This window comes from Rhodnius prolixus, unplaced genomic scaffold (assembly GCF_049639745.1).
Source record: "Rhodnius prolixus isolate KJV_2025 unplaced genomic scaffold, Rpr scaffold_1, whole genome shotgun sequence".
NCBI lineage: Eukaryota > Metazoa > Arthropoda > Insecta > Hemiptera > Reduviidae > Rhodnius > Rhodnius prolixus.
In genome coordinates, this window is record NW_027411581.1 from 65354802 (window position 1) to 65367812 (window position 13011).

At 35.0% G+C, this 13011-nt stretch overlaps 1 protein-coding gene and 1 long non-coding RNA gene across 6 annotated transcripts in view; one reads left to right on the plus strand and one right to left on the minus strand.

The window, feature by feature from the left end:
• LOC141446155 (uncharacterized) overlaps positions 1-1589 on the minus strand; it is a 33865-nt gene extending 32276 nt beyond the window's left edge. The window contains exon 1 of one of the 2 annotated variants that reach the window (XR_012453544.1): positions 1431-1589. This is a non-coding gene — a long non-coding RNA (uncharacterized lncRNA). The remainder of the gene's footprint in view (positions 1-1430) is intronic. The other variant, XR_012453551.1, reaches the window with a different exon arrangement.
• The window catches only part of LOC141446148 (C-type lectin mosGCTL-7-like), an 82998-nt gene that overhangs the window by 32710 nt on the left and 37277 nt on the right, over positions 1-13011 (plus strand). The gene's annotated exons all lie outside the window — the stretch shown is intronic.

Below are 13011 nucleotides of genomic sequence, written 5' to 3' on the forward strand. Positions count from 1 at the left end.
ATAAAATGTTTTCATAGCAATAGTCTCCGTTATTTAATAGCCATATCTCGTATTCAAATTTCTTGTAGTAGTTTTGAAATTGCCAATTTCTATTTCCAAATCTTCATGGCCGTCATTATATTTATCATCAAGGTGCAATATTTCACAAGTAGTTTATACTATTCTTTTTTGTATGTTTGTTTTTCCAACAGAAGATTTGGTAACATTTTAAGAGATCATTTTACCATTCTGATTTTACATTTTATAATGATAGTAATTTTCTGGCAATTCTCAGGAACATTTAATTGTGTTTTGTTCTCTGTTCTCTAGCCTTATAGTTTCTTTGTGTTTTGCAAGATCCACTGATGAGATCCTTCTAGATACAGATAATGTTACTGGTTCATTGCTTGAAATTGCAAGGGGAGGTTACGTTTGTTTATAAAAAGAGATTTATAAAAAAATAACCTCATTTTCAAAAAACACAATATACATTTTTTCCTTAAAATAAAACTACTTTTAAATAATTATTTTTGGCAGAGGTTTTCAAAATGAAAAGGACTTTAAATGTGCATTAGTAATTAGAAGACATACTTTCTAGTTTGGGATATTGATATCGTAAGATTCAAATTCAATTTGGAAGAAATGAAAATCAAAATTGTTAGTGCTTTTTTTGAAAATTTAAATTCTGAGGGTTTTCATTTTCAATGCACTGACCGCCTCCAGACAGTGAGCTGTAAGAAGCTCCTAGGAAGAGAAAATCTAAGGGCCACCAGTTGCAGAATCTTCGCATCAGAAGATTCTGATCAGTATACGCTTGGGGCCCTCAGCTAGTGTTAGTTAATGTTAAAACCAAACAGAAAGTTTAGAAAAGGTAGTTTCACAAATTTTCTTAAAATAAAATAAGAGAATTTATACCAAAATCAGTGTAAAGTAGAAAGTCATTCTATGAATGTTTGACAGCTGCAGGTAATACAACATCTTACACTTGAATCTAATATATACACTTGACCTGGAATGTCCCTAAGTGGGGGAGATAAGGTATTCCCCTTAGTTACTATCAAAGATGAAGCCATTAGAATGAATTCTACTTCTTATATAGTTATTTATCTAAAAGTATTAATGCTTTTACAGAATTTATTCCAGTATTAAAATCAGGGAAAGTTACAAACAATATTGCTTGAAATTTTTCATCATAGATAAAGAATTATTTAAAAAAAATATCTAAATTGTAATTCCATGATTTCTATTGTTTGCTTATATGTGCAATTCCAGGAAATAAGGGAATAAGGGAATATTTTTCAACGGGATGAAAAAATAATTGACGAAACTTTCAACTAAAAGGGACTAGTTAGGTTATCTTCAGGGCTATGCAACATATTTACCAGTGTGGTAACAAATAATTATATTAAAATGAATACGTATACCTGTATAGTGGAACCAAAATTATTTACCTTGTAATATTTTTACATCATTAAAGGGTTAATGTTTCTTCTGTCTTGTCTGCTCATAGACTGAGTGTGAACGGTTTTATGTGTTTTTGTTGATGTGAGGAGATCAGTGTTGCCAATTGTCAAGAATTTTTGTAAGTAATTTGTCGTATATGTTGTTTTATAAATTGTTCGTGTCAGTTTTGAAATATAATTTTGTCACCCCTGGTAGTACTGTTTTAACAATAAATTTGGTCCAGAAAGAATTATTCTAAGAAGCTTTTTTGGGAGTTAATACGATAATTTTGTTACATTTAAAGTGATACGAGTATTTTTTGGGGGGATATTTGGAAAAATTACAATCATCTTTTGAAAGCTTAAAAGTGCTAAACATTACGATTCCTTACCCGGTGCATTTTAAGGTTAAGCATTAAAAATTGTTCAAAAAAGTGAACTCTTTATCTCTTCCAGTTACAATTGTAATATTGTAAAAAAAAAGACAGAGTTCGGAAAGTGTAACAAATTAGCTCGTTTTGGCGAATGAAATTGTAGAGACCTACCAGAGTTTGACCCGTCAACTACTGCAATTGAATTATCTACCGTGAAAAAGGCTTCTATTTTGTGTTTGTCTACTTTCTCTGACTAGTTAAGGAAAGTATTTCAATGTCAAATTTTTCAATTTCGACTTATTCACCGAAAAGTTTTGGAGAATCCTTAAGACCAAAAAAAAAAAAAATTGTCTCCGAGTGTGAACAAAATATCTGGAAAACTAAAGATTGCAGGAAGCTGGAAAAGCTAAAACTTTGTCTTTAGATTGGTCTCTACCCGGAAACCTGACTGCTTCCTAGCGATGGAAATCCCTGAACTGGATTATTTGAGATTTTCATAAAAATGGTCCGAACGATTTTCTATGTACAAACGTTGTACTAATGATGGTCCACAACTTTGATTTGAATTCTTTCCAGAGGAAAATTACAGGTAAAACGTTTTATCATGATGCATTAATTTTATTTATTTCCATTATTTCCATCGTTTTAACTTAATGGAAGCCCAACGTGATAGCAATAATCACAATTCTTGTGCATCAAAGAATGTTTCTGCCCCTAAACATGACCCGCCTCCGAGGTGACCTTTGCAAGATGATGAGCATTTCTTCCTCATTTTTAACCAAATACTCCTTTGGGTCCAAAAACTTCCTCCTACAGTTTTATAAACGTATCTTGCGTACGTACAGATAAAAGCTCGCCTTAGAATCTCCCACCTTGCAGTGAAAGCGCTCCTACCCGGCCACATAGTTGAATCGAAAGTGGTATGAGATCGTTTCTACTTGTTGCCTAAGCAGGTATTCTCTAGACGATGATCTTGTAAATGACGATCTCTTTAATAAAAGTATTATCGCTTTTTAATGATGGAGAACTCGAGCGAACTACTTACAACACGAAAGTAATCATCCCTTTTCTGAGTTTTTAAATTTTCTTTTTTTAATTTAAAAAGGTTTTCCTTACAAAGGTTTTCTTTCCGATTTTGAGTTTTATTTTGAGAATATCTGTTTTTGGGGGGTCTCCTGAGTCAGTAAAATGGTTTCTACAAATTGGTACAAGCGTGCGTAATCTACCATCTTTTTAACCAGTTAAGCGTGTTCGACGTGTATACTCGTGAAAAATATAAAATTGCCATTAACGATACAAACTCGAAATTTTAATAAAATACAATAAGGATATTATTTGGTGGGAAGGCGCCGCAGTAGTCGAGGTTAGAGGCGAGACCTGCGAAGCTAATATGCATTGTGGTTCGATTCCTGGTCTTAGGCCTTAGATTTTATTTAATGATTAATAAAAGAAATTTACAGTAAAGTATGTTTTCTAATCGCCTCCGTCCACGACACCTAATTTGGTAGTTGGACGTTAAGCCCCGCCTAAAAAAATAGGCGATTACTTTACTTTTACTGACTTACTTTATTATTTGTGGGATGTTTCCTTTATCTTACCCGACAGAACTGCCAAGTATTTTATACGGATTGGGGTGGTGGAAGTCAGCCAAATGATAAGTGGTTGGTACATATTTAGTCTCCGCATTAGTGATTGAGGAATTACGGTCACAAATAGAAGCTCACAAACCCTTGTGCAATGCCCGTTTTTACCTCTTAGTTAGAGATTCAGATCTCAGTAAGAGCATGATTTCATTTTGCACGGAATTCAAAGCTCTTTTCTTCCTTGTAAAAGCTCTTGCGCCCCTAGTTAACTATAGGCAATGCATACGTGAAGCGGTGTAAGATTTTGAATGAGTACAGAATGCTCTGGTAATCTGAAGCCCCCAGAGAGATTGCAGAAAAAGTCGCTTGTAGTGACTATTATGACGTTGTAAACTTTTGGTTGTTTTGCCCTGCGCATTCGACGTGTATACACGTCTTATTGTCTGATTTTAATTCCGTACACTGCTGGGGTTATTTTAAAACTAAATTCCACGCTTAACTGGTTAATGGTTAATAAAAAGAAATTTACAGTAAAGTACTGTGTGCTAGTCGCCTCCGTTCACGACACCTTTGGAAGTTAAGCCCGCCTCAAAGAATTGTCGATTACTTTACTTTTTTGTAAAGACATTTCTAGGTAAGCTAGATTTTTTTTCCAATTTTTGGGCACTCAGAAGGTTCACCCATCACAGAGTTTGAACCTTGAGATTTAAATTAAAAGAAAGACGAGTAAGTTTTTACCCTAAATACAATATATATTTTTTTAAATTCCAATTTAGGAGCCCCAAAATAAAATAAATTGCCCCTAACTTTTATGCAATTACTGTCCTTGAGTTTAAGTTGAAGGTTATGGTCTGTAAAAGTTTAAATGAAAATTAATCTGCCTTTCTGAACTGAATGTTGCGTAAACTAATTTTAAAGAGGGTAGTAAAAGATTATTGCTATGACTTCAGTCATAAAAGTTTTTTTTCTTTTCTTTTAAATGCCAAGCTTTCAAGCTCTACGGCCTAGGTCATCTTGCAAGGTCTGTAATCTGTAAGCCCCCAGAGATTGCAGAAAAAGTCGCTTGCAGTGACTATTAAGACGTTGTAAACTTTTGGTTGTGTTGCCCTGTGCGTTCGACGTGTATACCACTGGGGGGGGGGGGGTTAAAACTAAAATTCAACACTTAACTGGTTAAAGAAGTTACTAAAACAGGTGGTACGATTTTTTTTTTAGACCCACCCTCCCAAAAAGCAAGAAAACGGAAGAATTGTTTTTTTGATGGCCTGAGAATTAGGAGATCTGTTATTTGTAAGATAGGAGCAAGGAGACTTCATTGGAGTTTATATGGAAAAATTAGAGGATCTGTAATGGTCTTAGCAGACTCAGAAGAGCTAGCTACACAGACAGATTTTATTTTTAAAAAAATAAATTTTAAGAGAGCTTCACTATTTATCGACAAAGGAGAACAAAATTTCAAATTACGTTTCAAAAATCTTTAAAATCTCCTTAACAAAAACTTACAGTTTAAAAAGTTAAGTATAATGGTTGATTAAACAACAAAAGGTACTCAACAATTTATCTCTTAATTTCAGCATGTGCTTTAATTAAAATTTATTTCTAAACTGATACAGTATTAGAGGGCTTTCTAAGTTCATTATTAAGTTCAGCTTTCAACAATGTTTCCATGAATCCTACAGATGGAAATAAAAGTACGTAAAATTAACTTTTGGAAAATTTTATAACAACTGTTATCATTTAAGTAAACACTTGGTCCATAATGCTGGATAATATGATGATTTCATCCATCATACACGCTTGTTTTCTTCAATTCCGACCTATATTACCGACATCCATCGGTCTTTATAGATTAGGTTTTTATATCTATAAATATCCACTTATACCAGCTTCTGTCACATATTACACACTATGTAAGACTACCCACATAACTACACTGTATTTTTAAGGGATAACATGAAGTAGAAATTATCCTGCCACGTGTCAATTATCTTTTCACGATTAAATGTGCACAAATATTTAGGGGGAAAGGCAAAACAGCTGACAGAGAAAAATAAATATGGCGAAACATAATCTTAGATATGCCTTCATCCAAACGGTCAATGAGGCGTGATGTGTGCGCTAGTTGTTGGACAACTACCTCAAAAAAAAAGCCTACAATAATAGGTTGCTAAATTTCTAGATCATAAGAATTTACTAATAATGTCCTTTAACACAAAAAAACTGTACTTATACTCGTATCAATCACAAAGTAGTGTAAGCTAAAACATTTTTTAATAATTTACTAACCTAACCTAACGTAACCTTCCTTTGCTAACCAAACGCTAAAACGGTCTATTATACATGTTTCTGGTAAAGGAAAGTTTTGCGTTCTAGTCAATTTTTTGAGTTTAACCAGAACATTTGTTCGGAGGCCCCCGTAGTCTGAATTGTGTCTTCATTACAAAACCAAGCATAAATGTGTGTAAACTATGAACTTTAACTATGAAAAACCAAAAATGAGTAAATAATCCAAATTTTATTTTTCGTTCCAGATACTACCATAAAATTTGATTGAAAGTTATTATCGATTAAAAACCTCATTCGGGAAATAAAATTCGCTGTTTTTTTTTAAATTTTGTTTTACTCGTTTGAAATTTTCTGGAATACAGCATTATCGATTTTCTTTATTTTCGGTACCAGTATTGCCATCTAGTGGCAAAATATCTCGTTAACTATTTGCACAATATTTTATTGTTATGCACTAAATCTATTTGTAAAAAAAAATTAAAGCATATTTATTATTATTATTATTTTGGTATTTAAGGCGTGTCAATATTTGAGGTTATAATTTTTTTCAGTTACACTTTCTCGTTACAGACAACACTGTCCATCACCGGAACCTCTAAGAAAGAAAAAAAAAAATTTAACAGCCAGCAGCTGGATTCGAACCTGTGATCTCCGCGTTGGAATCTTTTTAACAAACATGTTTGCTGTCGTTCTTTTAGTCACAAAAATTATTTGCAGTGCCACCAATATATCTGCATTCATTGATTGTGTAATGAATTGATTTCTAAATTATTTTCTCTCTTACGCTATTTTACATCCTGTGCAACTACCAACAAATTATGTTTCCAAGTGAAGTAAAAATAAAAATTAAATTATAAGTTTACTTGTTGAGTTAAAGCAAAATAATTTATTGATTTTTTTGTAGCTGTTAAACATTTCAAAATATAAGTTACTGGAGCGGAAGTAAAATGCCATTTAAATTTAAAATGAAAAATCCTTGACAGAGTAACTGGGGTAATTATTAATGACGAAAGTAAAAAAATAAATTTGAATATTCTGAAATTTAACCTTTTCCGGTGTATTTTTTCTTTTTTGTAAGTTCATGTAACATTGAAGAAAATAAAACAGTACTGTATGAAATTCTTGTTTAAAGTATTATCAAGTTCAAGGGAGAATACTGAGCAAATAGTGGAAGCCCTTTGAAGGGAAGAGAGTAAGGTTTGGTACTTGGACTTTTGATCTGGATCCAATTAAGATAAAACAAAATTCTAAGCAAGAAACTTGAACTTATAAAAGTTTGAAATCTATCGTATCTTTCTTTAAATGTAATTTTAGAATGAAGCAACGATAAATTTATTTTGAAGAGACAGGTTAGCCTCAGTCTGTTTGGCCCTTAGATTTCCTCTTCCTAGGAGCTTCCAGGGGATGGACAGGTTGTCTGCAATAGAGAACACTGTCCGCTGCCCGGCATTGCACTTAGAAAAAAAAAAAAAAATGCTCATGGTGCCCCCCAATCACTTCAGATTGGTTGGTTGACACGCCTTAAATTAAAACAACCTCCATTTGCATTTTGTCAGTTTCCTCTTGTAGGTATTAGTCTGAAGTGGAATGCTCAGAACAATGCCTCCTACAGTTTTGTTTTAAATAATGTCAATGATAAACTTCTTGAAAACAGTTTCCGGCATGACTAGGGGATAATGTTCTCTCTCTGCACAATAGAAGATATTTTTTTTTTAACAGTTAGTCTTAAAAAACAACCTGGAAGAAGAAGTGGACTGATCAGTTCTTCAAGGTACTTCTTAGCGTAGACCCTCTGGCACTCACAGTCCCAGCACGCCTTCACATGTGTGGGCCCTGCAAAGATAATTTTCGGGTGTGATTCTCGTAAATTGGATAAGTTGTAGCTCAACATCGGGACATAATGAACGCTTTCTAGGCTCCAGTCTTCGATGTTTTTTTTTTTAGCTCTAGAAAGCTTTTAACTCAAGAGGGCTTTTAACTCAAGAGAGCTTTTAGCTCAAGAGAGCTTTTAGCTCAAGAGAGCTTTTAGCTCAAGAGAGCTTTTATCTCAAGAGAGCGTTTAGCTCAAGAGAGCTTTTAGCTCAAGAGAGCTTTTAGTTTAAGAGAGTTTTTAGCTCAAGAGAGCTTTTAACTCAAGAGAACTTTTAGCTTAAGACAGCCTTTAACTTAAGAGAGCTTTTAGTTTAAGAGAGTTTTTAGCTCAAGAGAGCTTTTAACTCAAGAGAACTTTTAGCCCAAGAGTTTTTAACTCAAGAGAGTTTTTAACTCAACAGAGCCTTTAACTTAAGAGAACTTTTAGGTTAAGAGAGCTTTTAACTCAAGAGAACTTTTAGCTTAAGAGAGCTTTTAACTCAAGAGAACTTTTAGCTCAAGAGAATTTTTAACTCAAGAGAGCCTTTAACTCAAGAGAGCCTTTAACTCAAGAGAGCTTTTAGCTCAAGACAGTTAGTTATTTATTCCCTTCACACTGCACAGCTAGAAGTCAAACAACAGACCTAGCAACATAATACTTCAACCTTGGTTTTTACGTATAGGCTAATCTTAAAATGAATATCCTCTTAACTGTTTCAATATCCTGTCTAAAGTTAAGGACGATGAAGCAATCTTGCGCGAGCCAATGCCTATTATAAGCTTAAAACTGATATTCCCTAGTTAATCACAGAAATGGTTACCTAACCTGCTACTTTTTTTTTTACCCAGAACAATGGAATTGATTCTGCCTTGTGTGATCTTTGCCACAGACTCATTAAACACAGAAGATATAATCTTGAAAATAATTATTTTTCTTTTTTCTTTTTTAAGAAAAGAGAAAAACATTGTGTATTTCCTTTGATGATAGTTGATCATAGAAAACATTGGTCCGTTACGCGTGAGTGAAAACTGAACATGGCAGTGTTTATGCAAATTTTCCAAAGTTACGACATCTTGGGGGGAAATCTTCTTTTTAATTCATTCTATTCCATGTAATCCATTGCTTTTCTTTGTAATTATTTTTTTTTGGGGGGGGACATCTTGTCCATCCTTTGATTCTTTGGATTTGGTTTAGGAGATGCTGTGACTGAGAGGAGAACAGCTGTCTAGGATATCTTGCTTCCTTCCATTTTTTCCCAAACATCTTCATCTCGTGACTCGTTAACCGTGATCACCTCAGTCTCAACTACGGTTGATTCCTTAGAAACAGTGATTCAAGATGCACCTGAAGAGACAGTGATTGCATTTTGGCCCGCCCCATAACTCACTCAGGGCCGGATTTAGATGAAAAGTGGCCCTGGGCTATTCCACTTATGAGGCCCTTTTACCTCCCATTTTTAAGTTTGTAAATTACATGAGAGATAATAAAATACATCACTGCAGTGATACATCACTAAAACAACGTTTTAGTGTACACTGTTTTTTAGAGTAGCGTAATTTTAATTTTGCTAACAATTTGAATGTAGGCCCCCTCTTAATCTTAAGGCCCTACGCTGAAGCCTAGTTAGCCTATAGGAAAATCCGGCCCTGGTTATAATAGTAGGTTACGTTAAGAGTTAGCCTTGTACTTAGAGCAGAGTTTTACAGCTTGACCAAGTCATTTTTAAGTCCACCATTTCCAGGCTAGTGCAAGCCCTTTCAAGCCCCTTGGCAACTTCTTCTTCTATTCATTCGGAGTCCCTGCAGTGACTCAACAATAGCTAGGGGTAGTAAACTGGGTGCTTAAACTTCTGATTGAATTGCGTCAGTTAAAACGCATTCATCGTATACTTACGCTTAGAATGCAGTCGAATACGTTTGTCATAATTTCCTTTCACTTCCCGTTTCCATTTTGAGAAATGACTTCCTTCTATGATAAGAACAAAATATTTACAGTTCATAAATACAAGATTATTAAATGAGAGTGGATAGTGCAAGATTTAAGTCATTAAGTGCTATTTCAACACTTCTAACAACCAAGTTAATTAAAGAAATAAAAAAATAATGTATTTTTATCTGTAAAAGAAGTTCATTAGGTGTAATATAAAGACGCTGAATAGTTTTACTTACCACGTATGCGAAATTATTTGTTTGCAGAAGTAGAAGTAATTAAGTAGTTGTGAAATTAAAATAAAATACAAAAATGGGACCAAACTATTATTATAGTTTAGCAATTATTATAGTTTCCAAACAAAATGTAACTAAATAATGTTCAAAGCAAATAGAATTATGTCGCCCGGGATTTCAGTTGAAAGTTAAAGTTTATTGCTTAACGTTTTTTAGAGTCACGATAGATTAAGTTGGATGTCCCCCCAACTATGTAAGAAGTGTTGCCCTGCACAAAACCAAGTCTTATCGTGTAAAGACTAAATTTAACGACAAACTTGAGATCATCTCCTGTAGCTGTAGCAATAATTTATTTTGTGTTGCAATACCTTTTTTTATAAGGCTTGAAAGCATGTTGCATTATATGAACAAGATCTATTTAATGGAAGAAAAAATTGTATTGATGTGCAATGTAGTTGTTTTTCTGATTTTCCCGAATTGCTTCCGTCCAAAATTTAAAACTTTACTTCCGATTATACGGTCATTCTGTTCCTTAGAAATAGAAATAGAAAACGGGGCGGGGCCTACATCCTACGGCACCGCAGCCTCAAGACTTATTGTGCCTTCCCCTTTTTCAGTCTAATAGACGAAACCTCTCCTTCTGAAAAGGTTGAGGACTTTCCCTACCAGCTCCTTTTTGCGCTACTATCTCCTTTGGTCTCAAAGTTCCAAAGGCTTCAGAGCGCAATCGATCAGCCAGTAAGAGGCCGTTTCCTTCTCTTCCTAACACAATCTGCACTAAGGTTCCTAGCTAATAAGCCCTACTTTGTACAGGTTTCTGAACCTGCCTTGCCCCTGTAAATCGGCCTGCAATCAGAGTAATCTGATTCCTGCCAAAGCCTAGAGTGCCTATTTGGTTCTTTGTTTATACACACCTTTGGGCATAATACTCTTGCCTATGTTTAACCCCAGGAAGCGTCACCTCTGGTTCTCTCCAGATCCAATCTCTGAGAGCTGCACGAACTGCTGGTCGCCTTGGTAATCCCCAGGACAGGCTCCGGGCCAATGAAAGGAGTACTAGCTCCATTCCTGGCCAGTTGATCAGCTATTCTATTCCCTCTTAATCCCCACAAGACCCGGGCACCCATTCCAGCCCAAACTTTACTTTATGCCGAGCCCAGTTGTTCCAGGACCCTTTTTTTTACATTCCCAAACCAGGGACGAGGTAGTTCTGAAGGAAGTAAGTGCCTTCAGTGCTTCTATTCCTTAATTACCATTAGATTCCGTTCAGTCTCATCTTCACATACCCGAACCCTAATTTCAGCAAAATTATTCAGCGGAGAATAAAGGTTAACATGAGCAAATCCTATGACATGACCTTTACTCTAAAAACTATCGTACTCCTGCTAATCAATCTGTTATCACAGGCCTATTCCTCCGGCCAGATTAAGTGCGTAGACTAGAAAGGGGGGGAAAAAAGTCCCTTAAAAAATGGTTGTCAATACCCTGAACTCAAATACATTCGATTTGGTCCACCATTTTTCTTCTTTGAGCCCCTTTTTTCAAAATGCAGTAACAATTACGTCAAAATAGTGTTTACATTGCTAAAGCACCACCAATAAGAAAATCTGTATAAATCATATGTTTGCCTAGATTTAATTTAGGTAGAGAAATAATTATTTTATGATTTCCACTAAGATATTATTATTTTTTGTTAAGATTGTAATCCACCCACACAATTCTTAAGTACACGCTTATCAAGGCCATCACTTGTGTAACCTGCTATTTCTTCTACATGTTGGAATGTGTTCCAATCCTTTACCAAAAACATTGTGCTTAGTGTAGCAGAGCCAGGAAAACTGGGTTAAGGTTTTAGAAGGAGTGGTGAAAAAAGAAGAAAAATTAATGAGAGATATATATATTTGTAATTATTTGCGACAATAGAATGTAGGTTATAAAAGTCAGCTGTTGCCTGGAAGCCATATTGGTGGTGGCCTTCAGGTCAAAGGATCTTCTTCCAGCTGACTTTCTACTCTTGGCATTACATAATGGCCACTATTTATAGAGGGCAGAAGGTCTTATTATTTCCTTTTTTTAATTCGATGGGATATTTCCCCCTCCCCGCCGATTTGTGTTCATTAATCTTTGGTTAACAAATTTTAGTAATAAAAACTGCAGTCATTGATTTTTGAAAAAGCTTTTTCTATAAATGTTAACAAATTTGTGAACAAATAAACTTTATATTGTGGTGAACACGGAGATTTCTCGTATTAATTTTAAAACCCATCCGTGTCGTATGGAATGGAGCTATGAGGTTCAATCAATCGCTCAAATCTGTAAAGGATTCATTCCCTTCAATCTAAAAATTACTTCGAAACGCTCCATTTTATGTCTACCAACCTGGGCTATACATACTGACCTTAACCATTCCTTTTTGTCACACAAATCGCTGAAAACACGATACAAGAAACTTCTCCACTCCAGCCTGCGATCTCACGTAAATCCTCTACCTCCAAAATCTTCTTTTTTTTTTCAAGTACTCTTCCTGATTACACGGACAAGACATCTTAAGAGTCAGTGTGGCCACCGTGATCTCCTCTCTTGGTGAAGAGAGTGGGACTTAACAGTCTAATGTTTTTGGAGTAGTTACCACTGCGGTAACTTCTCCACTCGTTTGCTTCATTTTGTTACTCTGTTATCATTGTTACTTATAGCGTCAAGCACTGATGAAAACACGATACATAAAACTTCATTTCAAATCTGCAATCTTATATAAATCCTCTAGCTCAAAAATCTTTCTTCTAGAACTCTTCCTGATAACCCGGACAAGACGCCTTAAGAGACAGTGTGGCCATCGTGATCTCCTCTAAAGTGAAGAGAGTGGGACTTAACAGTCTATTGTTTTGGAGTGTTACCACTGCGGTAACTTCTCCACTCGTATACGTCTGTTACTCATTGTTCTGTTATCATTGTTACTTATAGCGCCAATGCGCTGATTGTAGCACAAATAAACGCTAAAAAAAAAAGAAGATTTTAAATTTTATCTGAATTTTAAAATATATCTAGTTCTTACAAACTTTAACCAGATTGTAAATCGATGAATTACCCAGAATTGAACACATACCAACCCTGGATAGTTCTAAATATCATAAGATCTCAGATGGACAGCAGACTGCAACAAAGCTTTGGCAGCAGAGCTTTCCTGTAAGTAACAAGTTGTGTTCTTTGATAGTCAACCAAATCTGCTATTCTCTTGCTTTTCGGATGCGCACAGATTAGTAAATATTGCCAGAAAGCTGTTAGGCCTAATATTGCTGGAAGGATAGAAGATTTTGCTCCGTCCGTTGAGGC